The following is a 27,563-nucleotide window of genomic DNA, read 5'->3' as shown; positions in this document are numbered from 1 at the left end:
CGGTGCACGCGTCCAATTTATGGGGATGTTTGAATTGGTTAAATTTGATTTAAAAGGAAACTGGAGGAATCAGAAAAAGAGTGTCAAACAGAAAGGGCTGAATCCGAAAGACCTGCTATGCTGTCTTCCAGGAAGCCAGATAAAGTTCCCTTATCTCCTGTTTTAGATTCATTGTTGAGGGAGAGGAAGGACACTAGCCTTTCCCTTTAAGATACAAACATGAAGCCCATCAGTCTGTGACTGAGTACCTGGCAGGCAGAGGCTGTGTGGGAGAGAAGCAAGTCCTTGGCCATTTTCCCCAGGACCCAGGTGGCAGATTCCTGGCAGAAACGGTGTTCTGTGTAATTTGAAACACTCATCATTCTATATTAAGTATGTATATCTCAATCTGTGCGACTCGAACTTGGATCTCTTGCAATTCCTCTTTACCGTATTCCCTCATGTTTCCTTCTACTGCCATCGAATAGTTTCATGCTATAAAAGGTTGCCTTGGGTCTCGTGAGACAGACATTGGAGGGGAGGGAAGGGGAGAGAAGGGGAATGAATAGCGGGCCGAGGACCCTGTCTGGTGAAGTTCCCTTGGGGAAACAGATGCCAAGTGGTCCTCCATGGGGGCCCACAGTCCTGAGGGCTGTCAGGCAGGCCCCATCTGCTCCCTCCATCAGACACTACACCTTGCCCAGGCCTGGGGCACAAGGCTGCACAAATATTTTCCCGGGACACCGCTCCTCCATGTCACAGAAAGCTCCAGTTTGGATAGGATTTTTGAATGAAATACCTCCTGAAGGGTTTGGGTTCACTTTGAAGGAAATAATATCTGGAGTTATTCATATGAAAGCTTTCTGTGCTCCCCAAATGCTAGCTGTCGGCGAGCCCAGGCTTGGAGAGAACATAAAGATGCAACATTTGTTTACAACAATCATCCTATTATAGTTAATGATTATTAACAATTATTATTTACACCATAAAAGATATTAGACTTCTGTTACTGTTGGGGTTTTAGTTGGGCTGTTTCCAGAGTCTGACTCAAGTTACCGCTACTCGAGGTATGGGTGCTGTGGGCGAAGGTTTTGCCAAAAGCAGCCCTCCCACCCCGACCCCAGCTCTGGGGTCACCTAGAGGGCTTTGCTCACTTCCTGGGTGTCTCTGGCCTCAGCTACAGGCGTGTTTTGCCAGTGCTGGGACCAGTTTCCTCCTGTGGGCAGGGGACAGAGGAGAGCCAGGGGCGTGTTCCACCACCAGGGACCACCCGGCTTTTCTGTCTCAAACCAGCACCTTGGCTCTTAAGGTCCCTCTCAGGCCTTCCCTGCTGCCCTCACGGCATTGCTCTACTTCATAACTTCTAAGTTTCACCTTCCCAGGCAGACTGCTTCATTCACTTAAAGTTTTTCATTTCAAATTCCTGACGGAGCAACCGGGAGAGAATCTAAATGGTCCATTTACCCTTTCAAGCCTAGTCATGCCACCGTCACGCCTATGAATTTACTGTCCTTTCAGCTGGGGCTGGGACCGGAGTTCAAGGGGATCATGTGATCCACGTACCTCAAGGCCGCCCTTCTGGGAGGCGTGGGGGCGGATCCATCTTCCTTAGAAGCAACCGTGGTTGCAGCAGGCAATGTATTGGGCATTCCTAGGATACCCCATGGCCAAAAAGAAAAGCCTTTGTGATACAAGCCATAGGCATACAACACACAAAGTGATTTTTTTTTTAACCTGACATGAAAAAATTACGTAATGGATTTCCCTTCGTGGCTCAGTGGTTAGTGAATCCGAGTAGGAACCATGAGGATACAGGTTCAATCCTTGGCCTCGCTCAGTGGGTTAAGGACCCGGCATTGCTGTGAACTGTGGTGTAGGTCACAGATGCGGCACGGATCCCGAGTTGCTGTGGCTCTGGTGTAGGCCGGCAGCTGTAGCTCTGATTAGACCCCTAGCCTGGGAACCTCCCTATGAGGCCCTAGAAAAGACAAAAAAACAACAACAACAAAAAATTACGTAATGATGGTAGATGTTTTTAAAGAATACATTCCTTTAAAAAAGCTCTGGTTTGGAATGTTTATTTGACCCAGCTGTGGAGTGGTACCCTGCTGATTCAAGAAATTAATATATTCTTTAGAAGTATTAGTGTTATGATAGTCTATTCCTGCAAGCAATAAAAACCAGAACATCATGGTTGATTGTCAGGGTTTAGTTTTGTTGTACCTGGACCTTGAAAGCTTTGATGATGGATGGGAAGGCTTTGGAGAGAATGTGTATGTTCCAGCTACAGTATCTCCAACCCTTTTCTGCATTACTGAACATAAGTTTAACCCAATTCTGTTTCAGGCTCAATGGAAAACAGGTGTCAAGGGAGCAGCATGAAGATGTTTGTATCTTCCTCAGCTATTTCTGCAGTGGTGGAAGAAAGAACTGCATCCTATTCTGAATGAAAACTAGAGTGTACATTTCCATCCATAACATCTAGACAAAAACCTAGAAACCATCTTTGATTTCTTCCACTCCTCACCCCCTGTTTTCCAACCAACCCATCTTCCAGTCCTGACGGTTCTACTTCCAAAACATACCCTGAGTCTGACTGCTTCTTCTCTTCACTTTGACACCTACCACTTCTGTCTCACTTGGCCTGTAGTAATAGGTTCTGTATTAGGAGTGCATTCAACGACAAACAACAGGAAACTCAATTATGGTAGCTTTGATAAAGAGAGATTTATTTGTCTGACATAAAAGTAGTCTAAGGGTAAGAAATCCGGGTCTAATGCAACAGCTCAACAATGCCATTGAGGACTCAGACTCTATCTTTCTTTTCTAGTCCCCTTCATCTCATGCTTGTTACCTTATGGCCTCCTGATGGCTGCTACATTGCCAGCCAGTGCATCTTTGTTCCAGACAGGAAGAAGGGTATGGGTGGAGAATGATTTTTTTCAGAAGTTTTGTTTTCTTATTCAGGAAGGGAAGCCCTTGCCAGAAGAATACTCATCACGTTTTATCAGCCAAATCAGGATTCCATACCTATTCTCAGACCAATCAATATGCAAAGGATTAAGAGTGTTGAGGTAGATACTGTGAACTTTATTTACACAGTATCTCTTCTAATCTCCTTTGGTCTCAGCTATCTAGCTGAGATGGGAAAGCTAAAACTACATTTCCAAGACTCCCTTGCAGCTAGGGAATGGAGTGGAGTGAGGAGAGACAGATACAAGCTGGTCATTCTGCTGGTGTCCATTAGCAGAAGGAGGGTGGGTCTGGAGTGATTAAATAGGAACTTCCTGGATTAATCCTGCTTTATAAAATGATTCAAATCATTATTAACTCCATTTGGGTTTGTCCCTTCTTAGTTTTTGTCTCCAGCTATTTCAGTACAAAATATTATTATGTTAGGTAACCCACAATGAAGTACTTTATAGCCTATTTGGTTTCCTCACAGTTGATGAGCTGTACTTAGAGCATGATAAATTTCATTGGTCTCACAACCACAAATTGCTAGCCTTCTTCAAAGGCATTGGCCGCTGCTGCTGGTGGTGGTGATTTTGATGGTGATGTGATTTTATAAGTCATCAGGATCCTGGGGATTGTGACCAGTGGTATTTTTCCCCTTTTTTTTTTTGTCTTTTTAGGGCCATACCCATGGCATATGGAGGTTCCCAGGCTAGGCGTCAAATTGGAGCTGTAGCTGCTGGCCTAAACCACAGCCACACCAACGTCAGATCCAAGCCACATCTGTGACCTGCACGACAGCTCACAGCAACACCGGATCCTTAACCCACTGAGCGAGGCCAAGGATTGAACCCCATCCTCATGGATACTAGTCAGATTCATTTCCGCTGCACCATGACAGGAACTCGCCCCCACCCCCACTTCTTTTTTTTTTTTTTGCTTTTTAGGCCCGCACCTGTGGCATATGGAGGTTACCAGGCTAGGGGTGAAATCGGAGCTACAGCTGCCGGCCACAGCCCAGCCATGCAGGATCTGAGCCTCATCTGCGACCTACATCACAGCTCATGGCAACGCCAGATCCTTAACCCACTGAGCAAGGCCAGGGATTAAACTCGCAACCTCATCGTTCCTAGTCGGATTCATTTCCACTGCACCACTCCAAATTTTTTTCCCTTTTTCTTTTTTTGGCAGCATTCACAGCATTCTTAAGTTCCTGGGCCAGGGATTGAACCCAGGCTACAGCAGAGACCTGGGCCACAGCAGTGACAGTGCTGGATTCTTAACTCACTGGGCCACCAGGGAACTCCTATATATCCACCCCACTTCTTAATTCCCTTACTTATCTGTTATTTCGTTCTGTTATATCTTTTCTCCTCATGGCAGAAACTCTTTTTGAAAATAGATAGGGTTATAAGAGTATGTCTGCTAAAGAAGAAAAACTATTAGGATATTTGATCTCTCCAATGAGAAAAGCTATCAACATACTAGATCTCAAAAGCAAAAACTGGGTTTAAACATTTCATAACTATTAAATGACTTTAGCAGAATATTTTAAATCAGTCCCAAGCATGAAACTCTGCTTTGCTCCTTGGAAAAAATAACTCTATATGCTGTACTGGGAAAAAATACTGGCTTTCCTCTGTAAGGTGACCATAAATATGTGAATAGGATGAAGGTAAAAGAAGGATGCTCAGTATTGGCTTTGAATCATCTTACAATAGTGATAAGGACTTTACACATCATAGATTTGAACTGGAAGTGTTTGTCACCAACACTTAAAGATTAGTGTACATGAAATGTTTTAAATGCTGATAGGCAGTACAACAAGGTGAGCAACCCATAGCCAAATGCCATGGTGTTTCTGAGATGATTTAAAATGGGACCACAGTGCAGATGGTGGCGTGAAGCATGGACAATGGGAAGAGTTTGCCCCATAGCCTGCTCTGACTACAGAGCCCAACCCAGACCCGGAGTTTCACAGGGTGTCATTTCCAAGGCTGGGAGATAATATCCTTTCAAAGCAGCTGGGTGATTTGGCTGCTGCCAAGTCAGTTAAAAACATGACTGGCCATCCGGTGAACACATACTGAAGTGTACAAATGTGTGTTTCGTGAACTGCAGTAAGAAGCAGTAATTCAAAAAAAAATAAATAAAAGGAAATAATGCCATTTGCAGCAACATGGATTGAACCTAGAAAGTATCATATAAAGTGAAGTACGTCAGACAAAGACAAATATCATATGAGATCACTAACACGTAACATCTAATAAGAAAAAATGATATGAAAGAACTTAAAAAACAGAAACACACTCAAAGATTTAGAAACCAAACTCATGGCTAACAAAGAGGAAACGTGATGGGGGAGAGATAAATTGGGAGGTGGGGATTAACATATATACACGACTATATACAAAATAGGTAAGTGGAGTTCCCGTCGTGGCGCAGTGGTTAACTAGGAACCATGAGGTTGCGGGTTCGGTCCGTGCCCTTGCTCAGTGGGTTAACGATCCGGCGTTGCTGTGACTCTGGCGTAGGCTGGTGGCTGCAGCTCCGGTTCAACCCTTAGTCTGGGAACCTCCATATGCCGCAGGAGCGGCCCAAGAAATAGCAAAAAGACAAAAAAAAAAAAAAAAAAAAAATAGGTAAGTAACAAGGACCTCCTACTGTACAGCCTAAGCGAATCTACTCAACATTCTGTAATAACATATATGGGGAAAGAATCAGAAAAAGAATAGATTTATGTATATATACAACAGATTCACTTTGCTGTACACCTGAAACTAACACAATATTGTAAGTCAACTATACACCACTAAAAATTTTTTTTAAGTCTAGTTTAAAAAAATACTGAGGAGTTCCCACCACGGCTCAGTGGAAATGAATCTGACTAGTATCCATGAGGATGCAGGTTTGATCCCTGGCCTTGTTCAGTGGGTTAAGGATCCAGTGTTGCCATGAGCTATGGTGTAGATCACAGACGCTGTTCAGATCCCTCTTTGCTGTGACTGTGGTGTAGGCTGGCAGCTGCAGCTCTGATTCAACCCCTAGCCTAGGAAACACCATATGCCATGGGTGAGGCCCTAAAAAAATAATAATAATAAAATTTTTAAAAATAGTGAAAAAAAAGAAGAAGCAATGATTCAGCCTCATGGCTTTATAATCAGAGCAAATGTTTGACTGGCTTTATAATCAGAGCAAATGTTCGACTCCCTAGTACTGCTAATCTGCTTCATCATTAACTTTGTTTATGGGACACAGTTCCTCCAACTGGTTTCTTTCCCAGCCCTCACCCCACACCCACCCGCAAATCCAATCCACCCTCAAAAGCATACTTAGCATTGAACATATTCAAAAGAGTGAGCTGAAAGCAATTCAAAAGGAGCTCTACAAAGTTATGAGTAAAGGAACATTATTAAATAAGTGTGTAACTCATGGAACACTTTCTTCTTAAAATCATTCCTTGGCTCACCAAGACATTCGCAAGAAAGTCCAGAATCCTTGGATGGCATCCAAGACTTTTCAGGGTGAGAACCCTTCTTCTGTCCCCAGCTTCATCTCTGCTCACTCCACATCTTGTGGCCACACAAGATCCAACCATACTGAATACCTGTGGCCTCATCAGTATGCCACTCACTGTCCTGCGTCCAGGCCTCTGCACAGCCTGGGACACTAACCCACCCTCCCTGTCCATTCTTCCTGCCTAATAACTCTGGCTAACCTTTCAGGCCCTGTCTCAAACTTTCCCTCCACCAGGGAGCCTTCTTCCACACCCATTTTTTTTTTTTTTATGGCACACCCAGTGCTTACCCCACTGTACCCCTTAAACTAACATAAAGTTATCTGAAACTCTTTTGTCTCTGACCACAAATTCTTTGAAGGCACAGATTGGGCTTTGTTTATTATCACATCCCTATTACCTGGAATCGTGCCTGGAACATAGGAGGTGCTAATACACCCTTATGGAATAAACGAGAGTTAATGTTTGGAAGGGAACAATTCAGTTAAATGGATAGTTTCGCTTGTTTGAAAAAAATCCCTCATGGAGTTCCTATCGTGGCTCAGCGGAAACAAAGCCAACTACTATCCATGAGGATGCGAGTTTAATCCCTGGCCTCATTCAATGGGTTAAGGATCCGGTGTTGCCATGACTTGTGGTATAGGTCGCAGACAAGGCTAAGATCCTGCATTGCTATGGATTGGCATAGGCCAGTAGCTACAGTTCTGATTTGATCCCTAGCCTGGGAACCGTCCTATGCCATGGGTGCAGCCCTAAAAAGGAAAGAAAGAAAAAGATTTCACCCATTATCTTACGGACATAACGCATGTTGTACCAACACTGATGTTTCCTAATAAGTACGCCAAAAAATTGTGGTCATCAACTTGGTAATTCTACTACTTGCATTTTTATCCCATGTTAAATGTATGAAAACTTCATCACAGCTTAAACAAGAAATTTATAAATTAAAATATTTTAAACATTAAAAAAGGATATTTTAATCAATGTCATTTTAAGCATGGAAATGTTCTCTAAATAGAGCTGGCAATTATACTAGGAAAAAAATATCAGCAATAGGCCTCTGGTTTTTTGTTTTTGTTTTTGTTTTTTTTAGGGCTGTACCCACGGCATATGGAGGGTTCCAGGCTAGGGATCCAATCAGAGCTACAGCTGCCGGCCACAGCCACAGCAATGCTGGATTGAAACCACATCTGTGACCTACACCACAGCTCCCGGCAACGCCGGATCCTTAACCCTCTGAGTGAGGCCAGGGATGGAACCCGAAGCCTCATAGTTCCTAGTCAGATTCGTTTTCACTGCGCCACACGAGGAACTCTGGCTTGTTCTTATAAAGAGTAAGTGGAGTTCTCATCGTGGCACAGTGGTTAACGAGGAACCATGCGGTTTCGGGTTCGATCCCTGGTGTCACTCAGTGGGTTAAGGATCCGGCGTTGCCGTGAGCTGTGGTGCAGGTCACAGACACGGCTTGGATCCCGAGTTGCTGTGGCTCTGGCATAGGCCTGTGGCTACAGCTCCAATTGGACCCCTAGCATGGGAAGCTCCATACGCTGTGGCTTCGGCCCTAGAAAAGACCAAAAAAAGCCAAAAAAAAAAAAAAAAGAGTAAGTGGCTTTTGGAGTTCCCAAGGTGGCTCAGCAGTTACAAAACAGACTAGCATCCTCGAGGATGCAACTTCGATCCCTGGCCTTGCTCAGTGGGTTAACGATCTGGTGTTGCCCTGAGCTGTGGTGTAGGTCATAGACGAGGCTTGGATCTGACGTGACTGTGGGCATAGGCTGGCAGCTGCAGCTCTGATTAGATCCCTAGCCTGGGAACTTTCACATGCCATAGGTATGGCTGTTAAATAAAATTTAAATAAAATAGAGTAAAATTTTAAAAAATCTTTAATTCACAATTAGACCAAATTGCTAATAAATCCTTCACAAATATCATATTTTTTCCTAACACAGTTCAAATGCAGGTCCAAGCTAGAACGAGTCCTGAATAAAAGAGCACACAAATAAGCACAGAACATTTTAAGATACAGTAGACTATCAATTCCTGAAAACCGATGTCTGTCTCCATTACCTCCCCTTTATGGCTGACTAATTTCTGAAATCACTATGACAAGTATCAGGCCAGAGACTCCTTGGAGACAAGCTGAGGAATACATGCTTAAGATCAGTTTGAGAAAAGGTATGTTACTGCTCGATACAAGAAAATTAACCATTTTTAGAGTCTTTTAAATCAGTTACTCTAAAGATAAGAGACATATGCACTTAGTAGTTAAAATTAAATGGTGATGTTTCCAAATTTAAATCAGTTTGGTATGTTACATATTTTCATGCTCTGAAATTTAGCCCTTACATAGTTTTAAATTAATGCCATTATCAGAGTAAGTAATCATTTGTTCTGCAAGGTTGTTAATGACCATGACCAAAAACCTTAAAATTCTGATCTGAAATGGCATGACTCTTATTCATAAATGTGGCTTATGGTCTTGTGAAGGACTGAATTTGCCCTTGACCTATTTTAAGGTGAAAATTATATAGGTTTCTGTATTTTCTCCAGTTATTCAAACACGTAAGTTTGACCCATGAAGGTGAAAAATCAAATAATTCTTTTCTTTTTCCAGTTGCTAAAAATTTGTGTCATAGGTTAGCATAATGTTTTTTTCCCCAACAGTGAAATTCTTAAATGCAATGTATATGTTATATACATTTTGCAGCTCTAGAACAGCCACTAGAACACAGTAGCTGTGTGGATTGCCTTTCAGACTTGATCCATGACCTCCAGAGGTCAAACTTGAACTAAGACTTTCCCAGGCTGCAAGGAGAAATTTGCCATTCTTATAATAATATTCTTTTACAATGATAATGTGAAATTACACTTCGTCTATTCAATCACAGAAAGGAATATTTTCTTGTGTCACTGATGTAGCTATTCATCTTGTATAAAAGCTATGAAAGTTTACAATCACATTTTGAAAAACAAAAAGAATTATGTGTTGACCATTTTGGCTATTTGTAATAGCCAGTAGAGTGAAGCCTCATTAATTTATATCTTGTGAATTCTAAGTTTCTTGTCACTCTTATTGTGATTATAAATATATTTCCACCTTTGTATCCTCTAATAAAAGAGTTTATAACTATATAAATGTAAAAGTAAAAATGTAAATTAGATCCCATAGGAGAGTGTTTTCATTCTTAAGATAGTGAATTCTCTAGGACTTTAGAAGTATTTAATTCAGGAGTAGGTATTAATCAGTATTATTGCATCATTATAGCAGTCTCTAAAGGATTATTATTGTCAATAATTATCAATATAGCACTGAAAGAAACTTATCTTAGTGGAAGTGCATTCCTTTATATTATAGTTTAGTCTTCTCACTAATCCACAGTCTTTCTCACAATCAATTCTGCTTATTGGGGTTTATTTTTTGAAAATTTGAGGGTGCATTATTATTCAATGTAAAATGCCGACAATACAAGCTAGAATTTGAAAAAGGCTCCATTTCAGACAAAAGTGGATGACAAGGTTTTTCTAAATAGTATAAAATTATGGGTTTCTTAAATTGTCTCTAATTTCTAATTCCCAGTAATTTTGTATGTTAACTGAATTTTCAAGAGAGAATTATAAACATACGTTTTTATTTTCATTGCAGAGAGAGCATTCCCCAGTAATCACCTTAAAATGGAGGGATATAAGTAGACAGGCATTCAGTTCATTTCAAAGTGATACAAAAAATAAAATTAGGCATATAGCTAAATTTACTATGTAAATACATTTTTATTTATTTATTTTTGTATTTTAGGGCCACACCTGTGGCATATGGAGGTTCCCAGGCTAGGGGTCTAATTGGAGCTGCAGCTGCCAGCCTACATCACAGCCACAGCAACACCAAATCTGAGCCGAGTCTGCAACCTACACCACAGCTCACCTCAACACTAGATCCTTAACCCTCTGAGTGAAGCCAGGGATCGAACCCACAGCCTCATGGTTCCTAGTCAGATTCATTTCCACTGCACCATGATGGGAACTCCGTAAGTACATTTTTAAAAAGAAAAAATTAGTTTACATTCCACTCAAAGTTATAGAATATAATTCTGTATTAAATCAATTCATGCATCAATAAATACTAATTGAATATCTACTTTATACTCTGCCCTGAGCTAGGTTGCTATTTGATGATTATATAATTATATAACAATGTATATAGACTTATGTAATATATAGTTATATATAACTATTACTAACCATAATCAAATGTATGCATTCCTGTATTCTAAGAGCTTATAATTTAATTGAGGATATAAGATCTAACTGGAGAGCAGACATAACTTTCAATGGAATTAAATTGAAAGAAAAAGTATACATTATAAATGCGATGGAAGTTGAGAAAAGGAAGCAATTAACAGATGCTGGCATATTCAAGTAAAATTAAAAGGAGAGAGCCGAGTTTTCAGCAGACAGTTAAGAAATGAATAGGATTTCAGCAAGAGACTTAAGAAGTCGTCTCAGCTGGAGAAAGAGAATAAACAAAATAACAGAGGTGGAAGTTCACAGGGTTTGTTTCTTGGGCAGTAAGGAGCTTAACCTGGTAGGAGTGAAGGCTCATTTTGGGAGGGGGGAAAATTACTTTGGATAGCCTACACTGGTTATCCAAATGAAGGAATCTATAGAAAAACAAGTCAGAGGAATTCAGATTTGACACACAAAAAAAGGGGACCACCCCAGCTTCCTGAACGAAAGAGTAGTGAAAAGAGCATATTTTCAATGCCTTAAATCAAAATATAAGGAATTAAGTTATGCACCTCTTCGTTTGCAAAGATGATGTTAAAAGATGATAGAAAGCAAGAACCTCTTAAGCTCAATTTTCTGAATGAAGTTCAGTTGTATTGTCTTTACTCCACCAGAAAGGACACAGATGAGAAAGAAAACATGAGGAGAGTGAGTCCAAAACAGGTGGGAAGAGAGTAGGAAGCAGTTACTTTCACAATTTAGCACAAAAAAGATAAAGTAATTGAGTGCCCCCTTTTTGCAAAATAATTGATATGAAGTAACCAAGCTTAAATAACCCAATTCATATGACCAAGAAGTTAACAAGGTAGTAGAATTGTTAAGGAATGTACATAGACTTTTTTTTTCTTGCCACACCATGGCACATGGAAGTTCCCCAGCCAGGGTCGAGTCTCAGCAGCCACCCGAGCAGCTGCAGAGACAACTCCAGATCCTTAACCTGTTGCACCACATCAGGAGCCCCTACATAAACACTTTAATAAACGTCATAACAGAAGTGCAGAGAAATCCCATAGACGTGCACAGAAGGGTGAAGTCACCTGTCAGGTATATGAATCAGAGTGGATTTCACAAAAGAGGCCACGCCAAGATCACTGTCAATCTCAAAATGAGCATGTGGTCAGAAAGAATGACAAGGAAGGTTCAGAAAGGCAGTGTTTATCCTGGGTGGTTTTGTGTCTGCCAAAAATCGAGAGTTACTGCAGTAAAGAAAGGAGAATGGATTTTGGAGCCAATAGCAATGTCTGACACACATGGTTTGTATAAAGATTGTAGCAAGAAGATGACATTGGACTACTATCCAGAATATATGTGTATCCTGCTGCCCAAACTGGTTTGCAATACGGTGCTCCTTAGCGGATTGTTCTGGCTAATGAAAGAAGTTTCTCAAATGGGGTAGTATGATGAATGAGTTGTGAGGATATCAAAATGGGGAGCTAGGAGAAGAGCAATCGATCTCTGAAGACGCACAGAGCATGCTCTGTGAGCGTATCCCAACCTTTTCCATTTTTGGCTTTGCCTTTTTTTTTTTTTTCTTTTTAGGGCCTCACCTGTGGCATATGGAAGTTCCCAGGCTTGGGGGTCGAATCAGAGCTGCAGCTGCCAGCCTGCATCACAGCCACAGCAACTCGGGATCCTCAACCTGCTGAGCAAGACCTTAACACTAATAGTATCCATGGAACCCATGTCCTCATGGATACCAGTCAGGTTCATTACCACTAAGCCACAATGGGAACTCCTGCCTTTGCCCTTTGGAGGCCCATCTTCTTTTCATAATCCGCCCTGAATGATCAAATCTTCATTTCCTCATTCCCTTTGCTATCTTTATATCTTGTTCCCTAGAAAATTAAAATTCAAACTTCAGACTTGGCCATATTTTTGCTCCAACTCTTCTATTATCTAGCTGCAGTGTTGCCACACTTAATCTCCTGTGTGTCACCAGTAACGAACTCAACTAGCTGGAAAACTTCAACACAAAAAGAATAGACAAGTCTCACAATAGAAATCACAGACATTTCCCTTGATTCACACTGTTTCTGTAGTAAAGACCTTCCCTGTTCCTAAATATCAATTGCTTCCTCATTAAAATCAACCATAGAGCAATTTCACCTAATGCATATTTACTTCACAAAACACTAATATCTAATGAATAGGCTGAGAGTTTAATTTGCATAATCTCAAATAACAATTTCTTTTAGTATTAAAAAACAAAACACTTGGCCTTCTAGAGTGGGCTGCAAAGACTTCTCAAAAAGTCAATTCGTTTTGCAACTATTTTCTAAATATTTAATAGCACTCAAACAGGATACCAAATGGGTATTTTTTGGTAAAAAGTAACAATGGCATTTTGCACACTGCTGTCAGAGTTTTGATAAACAAGCATAATATGGTCTTGAGAAACAGATGAATCTCATTTACAGCCAAACAAGATCTTCTTCCAAACAATGGCAGTGATTTGGCGCTGAATTTCCTCCTGATGCTTTTCTCAGTCTCCTTCATTTCTTCCTCCTTCTGTCCTTGAACTGTAAATGGTGATGTCCCCCAAGCCTCTGTCTTTGGATTTCTCTTTCCTGAGTTGATCTCAAGCGAACTCTAGGCTTTAAGAACTGCCTCCATGGACAATTCCCAGTTTTATAGTCCAGCCCAGACTTCCCCTGTTGATTCAACATTATGTGATTGTCCAATAGGCACATCAAACTTAATGTGTCCCATACAGAACTCTTGATTCCCCCCTAAATAAAAGCTGTTTATCCCAGGATCTTCCTCATTCAATTAACGGCAACGCTATCCTTCCAAACAGCTCAGGTGAAAAATCTTTGTTTCTTTCTTGACTCCTCTCTTCTCTCTTACACCCCCCTTGGCTAATCTCTGAGAAAATCCTGCTGGTTCTCCATTCATTATCTATGCAGACTTCAACTACTTTTCACTGTCTTCTCAAAGGCTCTTTGTGGTCTGTCGACCACTGTCCCTCACCTCTGTTCCAGGCACTCTGGCTTCCTGGCGGTTCCTCCAACACTCCAGGCATACTTTCTCCTCAAGATCTGCCCTTGTTGGTTCTCCACCAAGAATGGTCTTTCTCAGATATCCTCGTAGACACCTTCAAGACTTGGATTCAAAGTTGTCCTCTCAGTGGGTCTTTACCTGACTGGACTGTTTTCTTTTTTAAAATTGCAACTCCTACCTTCCCCCCAACATTCTCTATCTCTTGTCTTTACTTTTCTCTGTAATAATTACTACCTTCCCGAGTATATTTTACTCATTGATTTAGTGTCTGTCTCTCCTCCTTAGAAAGTCAGTTTCTTGAAGGCAGGGAATTTTTTTGTTTTTGTTCACCTAGAACAATCCCTAGAACCTACTAAGTGGCATTTTCAATAGATAAATGTTGAATAAATAAATAAGTAAATAGTGAGTATTTATGACTAGTACAAAAGTGTAATTAACAAAGATAGTTTCACAAAGGAGAGACTCCTTAAGAAAAGCCATCATGGAGTTCCCATCATGGTTCAGTGGTAACGAACCCAACTAGGATCCATGAGGATGCCAGTTCAATATCTAGCTTTGTTCAGTGTGTTGAGAATCCAGCATTGACGTGAGTTGTGGTGTAGATCATAGACATGGCTTGATTCTGGCGTTGCTGTGGCTGTGGCGAGGCTGGCAGCTGTAGCTCCAATTTGACCCCTGGCCAGGGAACGTCCATATGCCGCAGGTGCAGCCCTAAAAAGCAAAAAATTTAAAATTAAAAAGAAAAAAGAAAAGCCATCATGCCTTTTTATTCTTTGGGGTCCCACGTCTAATAGTGTTTCATATTAAAGGCATTCAATAAATACTACATGAATATTTGTTCAAGAGCACAGACTGAAGCTAGATTACCTGTGTTCAAATCTCAGTTCTTCTACTTACCAGCTGTGCAACCTAGGGAAGGGCATTTAACTTCTTTGTGCTTAGTATCTTCATAAAATATGAATAATCTTGGTTTCCCAGTACATATAAAAGTTATGTTTACACTATACTACAGACTATTGTAATAGAATTATGTCTAAAAAAAATGTACATCCTTGAATTTAAAAACACTTGAAGGCTAAAAAAAGGCTAATCATCATCTGAGCCGTCAACAAGTCACAGCAGTAACATCAAAGATCACTGATGACAGATCACCATAACAAATATAATAATAATGGAAAAGTTTGAAATATTATGAGAATTACCAAAATGGGACACAGAGACACAGAGTGAGCAAATGCTGTTGGAAAAATGGTGCCAATAGACATTCTTGAGGCACAGTTTCCACAAACCTTGACCTTGTAAAAAGCGCAACATCCACTACATGCAATAAAGTAAAGCACAAAAAAACAAGGTCTGCCTGTAATTATACACGGGGTTATTTTGAGGATTAAATTAGTAGATATATTTAAAGTATTGTAACTGTTAGATGATGATGATGATAATTCTATGAAACTCATAATGAAATAAGAATATTTTGAATAAGCTAAAGCCACCTAAGATTTTCAAATATGAACAAGTTACATGAATTTGAGCAATAAGTTACATGTCACTCCCCCGCTGAAAAATCCATAAATAACTACTACCACGTCCAAGATCAAATCCAACCTTCTAGCTTTAAAGCCCTCTTAACATTTTGTATACAATATATTTAACTTGAAAAATCAACAAGATTTTATTTTCAAAGAACAAGGTAAGGAATTTTCCAGAAACGTCCGATGATGAATAATGCCTCCTATTTTTATGGCACTATATGATTTTCAAAGAGCTTTTACATAGCCACCTTGTTTATAACCATGACCACATTAAAAAAGAAACTGAGACAGGCATTGTTATCTTCATTTTGCAGATAAGGAAAGTACGATTCAAAGAGAGTAAGTGATTTGTTTGAGGTTTCAATAACTGGCAATTGGTGTAACCAGGACTAGAAAACTGATCCTCCTGATACTGAATTCAGGATTGCTTACCACAACCTTCTGTCAATAAACACTGAACTTAAGGAGTTTTATATCTCTTCTAATGTTTCATACATGCTAGGTATATAATAGGTGTTTAGGTGTTTAACCCATATTTGCTAACTGCTTAAATATATTTATTTCTTTATTTGCTGACGTACCAGAATTGTCATAGAAAAAGATAATTCATACCACTTAGCAGAAAGTAAATAAACCCCCCAAATCTTGCTAACGTTTCTAAAAATTGTTTCAGTACTTTTCTAAGGTACAAAAGCGACTGTAATGGGCCCTGTTTTCTATCAATATACATATTTACTATTTGTCTTTCTAACAGGAACAGGTGATGAACATCTGATCCATCTCCCAGGAGCTCTGTAAAATTATTGCCTTGGTTTTATGACTTGAGTCATTTTTCTTTTGAACCAAGGAATAAATCATCAGAGCTTATAAAATCTGTGTTTCCTTCTATATATACAAATCCAGCTCCTCTTCTGTATTTGAAGGGTCAGAAATCTGACTTTAAATTGTCTTACATTTGAGTTAAAAATCTTATGCTCTAACATTCCATTGCGACTCCTAACATGTTCTAGGTAGCTTACAGAAAATATGAACCATAAAAATATAGGAAAGAGCATGATATTTATATTTGAAAATAATCACATTTATGAGCCAGGAACAATAGCCTTCAAAGAATTTGGCAAAAACCATAGAATAGACTTTTATCTTTTCTACTTTAACCACACCAAGAAATGGTTTCTCAAAACTTAGAAATACCCAGAGAATCTCTTGTCTAATACGAAGAGGCATCACAAACCAAAACTTTTGGGAAAAAAAGTAAACAAAAGAAATTTTGCCTTTTAGCTCTTTGCATAATTTAAAGGAGCAAGTACAAATCTCTTGTGAGCCACTTGTCCCCAGAGGGGTGGTGATGTTTCCTCCTGTTGGCTACAGCCTTGCTGATGTTCCTATGATGATCATGCCTCGTCAAGGTAGCTGCCCCAGTGAAATTAACCTGCAGGTTTCAAAGGAAGCTCGCTTTCCTCAGCCTCTCCTCCCCAGCCTCCACTACTTTCTTCCACCTGTCATCTGTCATATGCTGAAAACCATGATCCAATAAAGGAGGAGATATATGCAGTGTCCACGTTTAGTGGACACCATGTCTAGACATTGGGCACAGAGCACATTTACACCATGGTACAGGCTGCTTGCGTAAACTGCTATTCCCTGGCACCTCCACACTAGGGCGGGAGTCCAAACTTGTGAGTGGGCAGAGAGCCATGCCAACAGATGGGCATAGGGAGGACAGCCAAGGGACTATGTATGTGCATCAAGTATAGGTGTTGAGAACAGGAATTCCAACTGAGAAGATCAGAATGACTCCCTGTCTCAAGCTTATGGTTAAGAGCTTGTCAATTCATGCCTTGTTTACTGTAAATGGACTGGAATTCCAGAAAATTGACAGATTTTGACAAAATCTTCCATTCATTTTCCTCTTTTCCCCAAAAAACATAAATATAAAAATAATTTGGAATTTGCAGGAAATGGTTTGGTGGCATTTTATGGGGAGAAAACATTTCAACTTCTCCAGAGGGTTTCATGATTATTAAAGTTTTTCCTAAAGACAGAATTGGACTGTTTTCTAGAATTAGCTCATTAGTTTCTCATATACTATTATAAGCATATTCATTTCTGTCATTTCAATGTCAATTATAATCCCTTAGGAAATTTATCCTAAAGGATCAATGAAATTGAATGTTTCCTAATTTAATCATCTGTTAAATCTCAAAAATGGCCAGAGATCCATTCTACTTTGTTTTTAATTTAGGAAAGACCATTCAGAGGGGGTACTTTCCTAGTGGGGTTTTTTGCTTTTTGTTTTCTTTCTAAAAATAATTTCAAAACTTTAAATCCTGGAGTTCCTTTCATGGCACAGCAGAAACGAATCCAATTAGGAACCATGAGGTTGTGGGTTCAATCCCTGGCCTCACTCAGTGGGTTAAGGATCCGGTGTTGCCGCGAGCTGTCGTGTAGGTTGCAGACGTGGCTCGGATCTGGCGTTGCTGTGGCTGTGATGTAGGCTGGCAGCTGCAGCTCTAATTCGACCCCTGGCTAGGGAAGCTTCATATGTCTCAGGTGTGGCCCTAGAAAGCGAAAAAAGAAAGAAAGAAACTTTAAATTCTAAAAGTGTATGATTTGAATCATAAATGGGAGGAGGGAAGATTCAAGCCCCTTGCATGGCTCAAATGAACAGAGAACATGTGTCCTGTATAATTTATCTACGTTTTTCTCCGTAATAAAAATTAGGGAATTGAACTAGGCCATCTTTTAAGTTCTCTTCAGCAACAAAATTCTCTGTTTCTAATACAAACAAATGAAATGGTGTTGTCTTTTCAAAATAGAAATCAAAATTCTGAGTGGACGTCTCTTCATGGCTGTTATAACCTCAGATAGAGACATGGCACAATGGTTCCCAATACACAATCCGAGTTGCCCTGGATTCCTAAGTCTTTAGAGGTAAGGAAGTCTCAATTCATCCCCACTCTTTCAAAAGCCCTCAGAAATAGGTGTTCCCGATCACACAAAACTTCATAAAAACAAATGTTGTTTGAGAGAGCATACTAGATGGTTTTAGAATCTCTAAAAACACCTCTCATTCAGTGAGGCACAGTTTGCAAACCATCTGCAAGTTATAAAGCACTACTTATTTTATCATCTGCTCATCAATTAGAACTCAACAAAACATAACCTTGTAAACTATTTTTTTCGTTATGCATTCCATTTTTTTACAAAAATCCCTAATTATTTTATTTTTATTATTTTTTATATACTGATTTTCTTTTCCATTATAGCTGGTTTACAGTGTTCTGTCAATTTTCTACTGTACAGCATGGTGACGACCCAGTTACACATACATGTATATATTCTTTTTTATAACATTACCTTTTTTTTTTAATATTTTTTTGGTCTTTTTTTAGGACTGTCACCAGCATCATATGGAAGTTCCCTGGCTAGGGATCGAATCGGAGCTGTAGCTGTCGGCCTACACCACAGCCACAGCAATGTGTGATCCCGCCACATCTGCAACCTACTCCACAGCTCACGGCAATGCTGGATCCTTAACCCACTGAGCAAGGCCAGGGATCAAACCTGCTTCCTCATGCGTACTAGTCAGGTTTGTAACTGCTGAGCCACAACAGGAACTTCAAAAAAAATTTTTTTAAACAATTCTGAAGGAGTTCCCACTGTGGCTCAGCAGAAACAAATCTGACTAGCATCCATGAGGATTTGGGATGGAAATGCTTTAAAATTTGGTTGTGATGATTGTTGTACACCTATAAATGTAATAAAATTCATTAAGTCATTTAAAAAATAAGTGATATCATATGGTATTTGTCTTTCTCTTTCTGACTTAGTATGAGAATCTCTAGTTCCATCTACATTGCTGCAAATGGCATTAGTTTGTTCTTCTTTATGGCTGAGTAGTATTCCATTGTGTATATACACCACATCTTCTTAATCCAATCATCTGTGATGGACATGTATATCATTTTAAAATGTGCATTCTCACTGCTATAGAGTAATCCATTTATCTATATAACTGTTGACAGGCATTTGGTTAGTTTCCAGGTTTGGGCAATTACAAATAGTATTCCTATGGATATTTGAATGTGTGTCTTTTAATGAACATATGTATGCATTTCCTTGGGGTTTATACTGAAGGGAAGGTTTGCTGGGTCATAGGATGTGCATATGGTTCATCTCTAGCAGATATTGCCAGTTTTCTCAAACAAGTGCAACCAATGTACACATCACCACCAGTCTGTGAGAGTTCCTGTTGCTCCACATCCTTGACAAGACTTAGTATTTTTTAATTATTTTTATTATAGTTGATTTATAATATTCTTTCAATTTCTGCTGTATAGCAAAGCAACCCAGCCATACACGGACATGTATATATACATTCTTTTTCTCACATTATCCTCCATCATGCTGCATCACAAGTAGCTAAAGTAGTTCCTTGCGCTATACAGTGGGATCTCATTGCTAAGACTTAGTATTTTTATGTCTTTTTTCTGGTGGATATACCAATGTGTATGCGTTTTTAATATTTTTTGAGATAAAATTCACATAACATAAAACTAACTTTTTAAAAGCAAACAAATTCAGTAACATTTAGTACATTCACCATGTTATGCAACATTCCAAAAGGAAATTGTGTACCCATTAAGTATTCACTCCTTTTTCCTGACTCTGTCCGCGGCCACCACCAATTTGCATTCTGTCTCTATGAACTTAATTATTCTGGATATTTCATACAAATGGAATCATACCATATGTGACCTTTTGCTTCTGGCCTCTTTCACTTAGCACAATGTTTTTAAGGTTCATTTACATTGTATCAGTTCTTCATTTTTTATATGGTGGAATAATATTCCATTGTTATGCATATGCTGCAATTTGTTTATCCATGCATCCATTGACGGACATTTGGATTGTTTCCCAAATTGTAAATGGTGCTGCTATGAACACGTGTGTACATATATTTGAGTACCACTCTTTGATTCTAGTAGATAGGTGTATATATAATACCTAGGAGTCAAATTTCTGGGCCATATGCTTTTAATTTTAACTTATTAGGGAACTGCTAAACTGCTTTCAGTTTAGAGTCCCATCAGTAATGAACCAGGACTCTAAATTTTTCCATATCCTTGGTAGAAAACTTACCCTTGTTATTTTCTGGATTTTAAAAAGAATTATTACCATAACCATGGCCATCCTAGTGGGTATGAAGTGGTACCTCATTATGGTTTGATTTACATTTCTTAATGACTAATGACGAGCATCTTTTCATTTACCCCTTGGCCATATACCTATCTCTTTGGAGAAATGTCTACTTAAGCTCTTTGCCCATATTTTAACTGGATTTTATTGTATTTTCGTTGTTGAGTTGTAAGAGTTTATATCTGTTGATACTAGGCCCTTGTCAGATGTATGATTTGTGAATATTTTCTCCCATCCTATAGGTTATCTTTACACTTTCTCAATAGTGATCTTGGACATCAGCACAAAAGTTTTTAATTTTGGTGAAGTCAATTAATTTTTTTCTTTTTTTGCTTGGACTTTTCATGTCATATAAAAGAATCCATTGCAAATCTAAGGCCATGAAGATTTACCACTATGTTTTACTCTGAGGCTTATGATTTTATCTATGTAGTTAGATTATTGATCCATTTGAATTAAAGCTTATATATGATGTGAAGGATCCAACTTTATTCCCTTATACGTGGATCAAGTTATTCCAGAACCATTTGTTGAAGAGAGTGTCCTCCCCTCATTGAATGGTCTTAGTACCCATGTCCAAAATCAACTGACCGTAGATGTAGGGTTTTATTTCTCAACTCTGTTACAGTGGTCTATATTTCAATCCTTATGTCACCACCAGCCACACTGTTTTGGTTACTGTGGTTTTGTAGTAAGTTTTGAAATTGGGATGTGTGATTTCTTCAACTTTGTTCTTTTTTTTGATTCAGAACCACAGCTGCCAGCCTACACCACAGCCATGGCAACGCGGGATCTGAGCTATGTCTGCAACCTATACCACAGCTCACAGCAATGCCAGATCCCCAGTCCACTGAGCGAGGCCAGGGTTCAAACACACACCCTCATGGATACTATTTGGACTTGTTCCCGCTGCACCACAATAGGACCTCCAAACTTGTTCTTTAACAAGTTTAGAGTCCCATCAGTAATGAATAGCCCCTGGAAATTCCATATGAGTGTAAGAATCAGCTTTCCCATTTCTGCAAAAATTATCATTGGATGTTGAAAGAGATTGCATTGAATCTGTTGATCACTTTGGGTATTATTGCCATCTTAATAATATTAGGTCTTCCATTCAATGAACATAGGATGTCTTTCCATTTATTTAGATCTTCTTTAATTTCTTTAAGCAATGTTCTATAGTTTTCAATATACAAGTCTTTCACCTCCTTGGTTAAGTTTATTCCAAGTGAGCAGAAATTGGCACAAGATTGCAAGTCAACTATACTTTAATTAAAAAAATTTTTTTAAGTTCATTCTAAGCGCTTTATTCTTTTGGATGCTCTGAGAATGGCACTGTTTTCTTAATTTACTTATCCAGTTGGGATGCTCATCTGCAAAAACACAACTATTTGTGTATATGTGTTGATCTTGCACTTTTACATTTCTGAAATTTGTATATTAGCTCTTGTAATTTTTTTTCTTCTTGTTACCGTCCTTGAAATTTTCTTTATGTCATCATGAATAGAGAGAGATTTACTTCTTCCTTTCCTATTTGGATGATTTTTATTTCTTTTTCTTGCCTAATTGGTCTGGCTAGAACTTCTAGCACCTTGTTGAATAGTGGTTAAAACAGGCATCCTTGTCTTGTTACTGATCTTAGAAGGAATATTTTTAGTCTTTCATCATTGAATACGATGTTAGCAATGGGTTCTTCACAAATGCCCTGTATCATGTTTAGTAAATGTCCTCTATTCCTAGTTTTTCGAGTGTTTTTTTTTGGGGGGGGGGGGTTAACCATGAAAATGTTTTAGATTTTTGTCAAATGCATTTTCTGTATCAATTTAGATGATCATGTAGTGTTTTACCTTCATCCTATTAATGTGGTATGTCTTGTTGATTCATTTTCTTATACTGAACCACTCTTTCATTCCTGGGATATTTCCTGCATTGTCATACTGTATATCCTTTTAATATGCTGTTGGATTTGATTTGCTAGTATTTTGTTGAGGATTTTTTGAATCTATATTTATAAGGAATATTGGTCTGTAGTTTTCTTTTCTTTGCAGTATCTTCATTTGGCTTTAGTTATCAGAGTAATACGTGCTTATTGTATGAGTTAGTAACAGTTTCCTCTTCGATTTTTCAAAAGAGTTTGAAAATAATTGGCATTATTTCTTCTTTAAATGTTTAGTAGAACCACTGTGGTTTTAATTTGCATTTCCTTACATTGTCTAAATTGTCTAAAGCAGTTGAACATCTTTTCAAAGCTTCATTGGCCATTTTTACATCATCTTTGTGAAAGTTTATTCAATTTTTCGTTCATTTTCCTATTGGTAATCTGTTCTTTTCTTGATTTGTAAGAGTTTTTATGTATCCTGGATGAGTCCTTTGTCAATATGTGTATTGTGATAGCTTCTCTCACTCTATAGTTTGCCCTTTTGTTCTCTTAAGAGTGTCTTTTGACGAACAAAATTCTTAATTGTAACATAACCCTATTTGCCATTTTTTTCTTTTGTGGTTAGCCCTATTTGTTTTGTGGTTAAGCTGTCTTTACCTCATCCAATATTGTATTTCTTCTGTGCTTTCTTCTAGCAGCTCTGCCATTTCACCTTTAACATGCACTCTATCTGGAACTGATTTTTGTGCAAAGTGTGAGGCAAAGGTTAAGATTTTTTTAGTGAAATGAGCTTTGCACCAGCTGTTCGATGGAGCTGGGGATGTGTTGGCTGAAGTGGGCTCCTAATTTCATTGTCCAGTGAACTCCAGCAGCAATCCTTCCCCCACTGGCCTGCAGTGTCGCCTTGCTCCTAAGTAACCATATATGTATGGGTCTTTTTCTGGATTCTTTATTCTGTTCTATATGGTGGTTTATCTATGTAAGTATACCACATTGTCCTAATTACTACAGCTTTATATGTCCTGGTATCTGACAGTGAAAGTCCTCTAAACTTATCCAAGATTGCTTTGGGTATTGCTTGTCCTTTGCATTTCTATATTAATTTTAGGACCAGCTTCTCAGTTTCTACAAAGCAAAAGGAAAAAGCCTCCTGGGATTTTGATTGGGAATGTGCTGTGGCATAGGGCTTTGGAAGTTGAAAAAAATAAAGGATACATCTAGAATTTGGGAATAAGATCAGAAGAGACATTGTTTATTCAATGAATATTTGTTCGGTTTCTGATTTTGGCCAGACCCTCTGAGAGGTGTGGTAGTATATGGAGATACAGTGATAAACAAGACATGGTATTTACACTTAAGGAGCAGTCTAGTGGAACTCTGAATTCCACACTGAGCCTCTCCATAGATTTGATGCAGTCTGTGTGCTTTTTTAATCATGACAGTTTTATAATGGGTGAGATTAGACACCTGCTGAGGCATCTCATGATCATTTGTAAATGTCTTCCTGATGCAACTGGGTGCCTTCCAACTTCTCATGAGGTTCACTGAAGAAAGAGAAGCTCAAGGTTTACTGAGTTCTTAATATGTGCCACTGAGTACTTTCGAGATTGTATTTAATTCCCATGACAACATCACCCAAAAATGAGGTAAATATTATTAACCCCATTTTTACAGATGAAGAAACTGAGGCTTAAAGAGGTTGAATAATTTGCCCAAGATTATACAAGTATATTTCTCTTTTCTTAGTAACTTTTCCTTGTCCTGATGTTTATTTTTTTCAGATTTTATTTTTTTTCCATTATAGTTGATTTACAATGATCTGTCAATTTCTGCTGTACAGCGAAGTGACCCAGTCTTATGTTTCTGATCTAGAATTAGAACCCAGTTCTTTCCAATTCCAAAGCCAGTGCTCTTAACCACTATAAATAAAAAATAGAAATAAAATGATATACCCCTGTCATTTAATTGCTTGCAACATGTCTGCACGTGCAGTGTTATAACAGAAGAGCCGTGGTGTGAATGGAGTCTTAAAGATAGACATAAATGAATCTGTTGGTGCTTCTGCAGTGCTGCCTAGGGGTATATATCAAAAGAATTGTAGGATTGAGCTGATTTGTATCGGTAAACTTTGGGAATAGATTCTTAGAGTGTTAAGACTAAGAATTTTAGGTCAGACTGAATTTACTGAGTGTCCTAATGCCAGTGGCTGGGAGTAGGTCTAATGATTTGCCCAACTGGTTGACTCAAACCCAACTAAATAAAGTTGAGATACCAGAAATTCCTTGATATAATGTCAAGGAAACAACCCAAATAGCAGGGAGATTAAAATGTTGGGAGTGGATTCTTCATGCAGAGGCTGCTCTCCCAGCTCCTGACTGTGTCCCCTTGGAGGGTCTGGGGATGCTCGTTGAGGGGAGCACCAACAGTGCAGAACAAGAGAATGAGCCTTGCACTGGCTGTTCGATGGAGCCGGGGATGTGTTGGCTGAAATGGGTTTCTAATTTCATTGTCCAGTGAACTCACAGGGGAGTATGACCAGGGCAAGCTGTGTATGGCAGCAGAATGGGAGCTGTCAAGAGAGTGAAGCCTCTGAGGATCTTTGTTAATGGCTATTTCAGTGTTTAGTCCCTAGAACCAAAATAAATGGTCAGCCCATTAAGGGCCTCCTTGATCTAAATAACCAAAAGCTTCTGAGTCTGGTGGACAGAGATTTGCTCTGAGCTTCATCAGTGGGGATTCAGAGCCACCTTTCTGACTCCTGTATCTGAGTCAGTTCAAGGACCCAGAGTGCCTGTGTCAAAGGGGAATGGGGACCCATGAAGGAAAAACTTGCCTCAACAATGCACTTATGTACTGTCAATCTTCCTCCTGGACTTTCCCAAAAGTACCTCCACGTCACTGATCAGGGGACGAATATACTGCAAAAGTAAATAACTAGATGTTTCAGGGATTATTGGAAACTAGCTCAGAACTAACTCTAATTCCTGAATGAAACTGTGGTTTCCAGGATAGAAAGAGATGGTTCTTTTGCTTCCTTTAATCTTTGCTGAAATACTGCTGTGCCCCATGTAGTTAGAAAGCCTTGCACAGAATCAACACCTATGATGTAGCTATCAAATAAATAAAATAAATAAAAACAAAGTTGTTTGTTTGTTTGCTTTTTAGGGCCACACCCACGGCATATGGAGGTTCCCAGGCTAGGGGTCAAACCAGAGCTACAGCTGCCGGCCTACACCACAGCCACAGCAACGCAGGATCTGAGCTGCATCTGCGACCTACACGATAGCTCATGGCAACTCTGGATCCTTAACCCACTGAGCAAGGCCAGGGACCGAACCCACAACCTCACGGTTCCTAGTTGGATTTGTCTCCACTGTACTACAACGGGAACTCCAAAATAAGAAAGTTTTGATCTGTGTTTCTCTCACACAGGTCCTGTAGGACCCTGAACCCATTCTGTATTTATTTCCTCTGTTGCTAAGAGCATAAAGGAATAGGTGAACTGAAAAACTGAATGACTTCCTTGTCACAGAAAGGGCCACATGCATATCCCGTGGAGCATTCCCTGTGGGTCCCTCTATACCAACAAGTTACCAAAAGGCAACACCCCACCCCTGAGGGGTCACAGAGATAAAGGTCATCACAATCTACCTGACAGCTACAGGGATACGATTCTTTTCATATCCCCATTAAGTCACCTGTATAGTCAGTGAAGCCGACAGATGTTTGAAAAACAGCATATTGGCAAACCTTTATAAGACAAGACAGACAGTGAGCTGACACCCATGGCATTCACTTGCCATGTATACATCGCTCAGAAGTAGCTGGCCTTTTGGAATGGTGAAATAATGATACATGTTCTTGAGAGGCTGGTGTACTTTCTTAAGAGATGGAACAAAGGTTCTTAACTAGCAGCTGGTTCTCCCACAGCTAGAATAGGTGGATCTGGGAACCAAGGAGTGGAAGAAAGAGTGAAACATTTCACTATTACCCCTAAGGACTCATCTGAAAAATGGTCGCTTCCTACCCCTGTGAAACTGGACTCTGGCACAGAGGTATTTGTATCCAAGAGAAGAATGTTTCCATCAGAGGTAAACCTACTGGTTCCCCTGAATTATAAGCTAAGAGTGTCACATGGCCAGTTCAGGCGTCCTGTGCCAATGAGTAACAGTTCAATAAAGTATTACATTGTCTTCTAGAGTGAGTATTCCTGACTACTATGGGAAAATAAGGTTGCCACTAGATAAGGCATAAAGGAAGAGTATGCACTGATTCTTAAGGATACATCAGATCACTTCATAAGTTGGCAGTGGTGAAAATTCTATTAAGAGACCCCATATATGCAAGACTGTTAAGGGCTAAGATCTTTCAGGAATGATAGTTTTGAGTCATCCCTTTGGATTAAGAATCTCAACCAATCGAAAGCAAAGTGAATATGGAACATGTAGTAGCAGAAAAACATCATAACCTCTACTGTGGCCTGGTGATTCATGATATAAACAAGGACCATTTTCTTCTTTCCTAAAGTCAGGTATATACATATACATTTGAACTAAATTCCATTTTCTCCCTAGATCTCTTTTCCCCACTATTTTGTACAGGCTCTGAAGTAATTTAGTGATTAATCTTACAACTTAGTCCATAGGTCACAGAATATCAAGACGGGATGGTGGTGAAACTGGAAGGGGAATGTGCCCCATTTTGAGATCCTGATTTGGAACTGGATGCAGTTACTAGTGGGACGTTGGGTTGACTCCTTTGGGAAAGGAAGAAAACACCATGGTCCTGGGGCTTACTCTTCATGTTAGAATCATTTCTTTCCTGTGATTCTTCCTCTGTCTCTCCCTCCTCCCTCCCTTCCTTACATTTCTGGAAGTTTAAGTATGGGAAGAACAGTGTATGTTGATATTAGACACCCAAAGTAATGAAATTTAGAACTGGCAGACTCTTGTTATCCTTTTCTGCCACCCAATATCTGAACTCTTTGTAATTGTAGAACTTCTCACTTTATGAGGCAGAGCATGCCACCTATCAAGCTGAAACTGTGAAGACTTTTTTTTTCTCAGATTCCTTGCATCTGAGAGCTGTCAATCCGATCCACCTACCAGTTCAAAGTCTTGGGAACCAGCAACACAAAAACACAGGGTCATGGTACTCTGGTGACAGATGCCAATTACAGCAGTTTCCCAAAGCAACAAGGAGCACTAGTTTTACCAGT

The 27,563-nt window shown here is 39.4% G+C and overlaps 1 protein-coding gene and 1 long non-coding RNA gene across 2 annotated transcripts in view; both read left to right on the top strand.

The window, feature by feature from the left end:
- Positions 1–7,515: 7,515 nt before the first annotated feature.
- The window catches only part of LOC146399544 (uncharacterized), a 345,027-nt gene continuing 324,979 nt past the window's right edge, over positions 7,516–27,563 (top strand). Inside the window, exon 1 of the long non-coding RNA XR_014818045.1 lies at positions 7,516–7,568. This is a non-coding gene — a long non-coding RNA (uncharacterized LOC146399544). The remainder of the gene's footprint in view (positions 7,569–27,563) is intronic.
- BMI1 (BMI1 proto-oncogene, polycomb ring finger) overlaps positions 20,367–27,563 on the top strand; it is a 39,354-nt gene continuing 32,157 nt past the window's right edge. Inside the window, exon 1 of the mRNA XM_084978787.1 lies at positions 20,367–20,396. The gene's annotated coding sequence lies outside the window, so the exon portion shown is untranslated. The remainder of the gene's footprint in view (positions 20,397–27,563) is intronic.

The sequence above is a fragment of the Sus scrofa genome, chromosome 10, assembly GCF_054392235.1.
Source record: "Sus scrofa isolate SSC_HxYL_T2T_F1_AM1 chromosome 10, Sscrofa_HxYL_maternal_Yorkshire_Landrace_v2.0, whole genome shotgun sequence".
NCBI classification, from domain to species: domain Eukaryota; kingdom Metazoa; phylum Chordata; class Mammalia; order Artiodactyla; family Suidae; genus Sus; species Sus scrofa.
The sequence above is the reverse complement of the archived record's forward strand: the minus strand, read 5'-3'. Positions and strand labels throughout refer to the sequence as shown.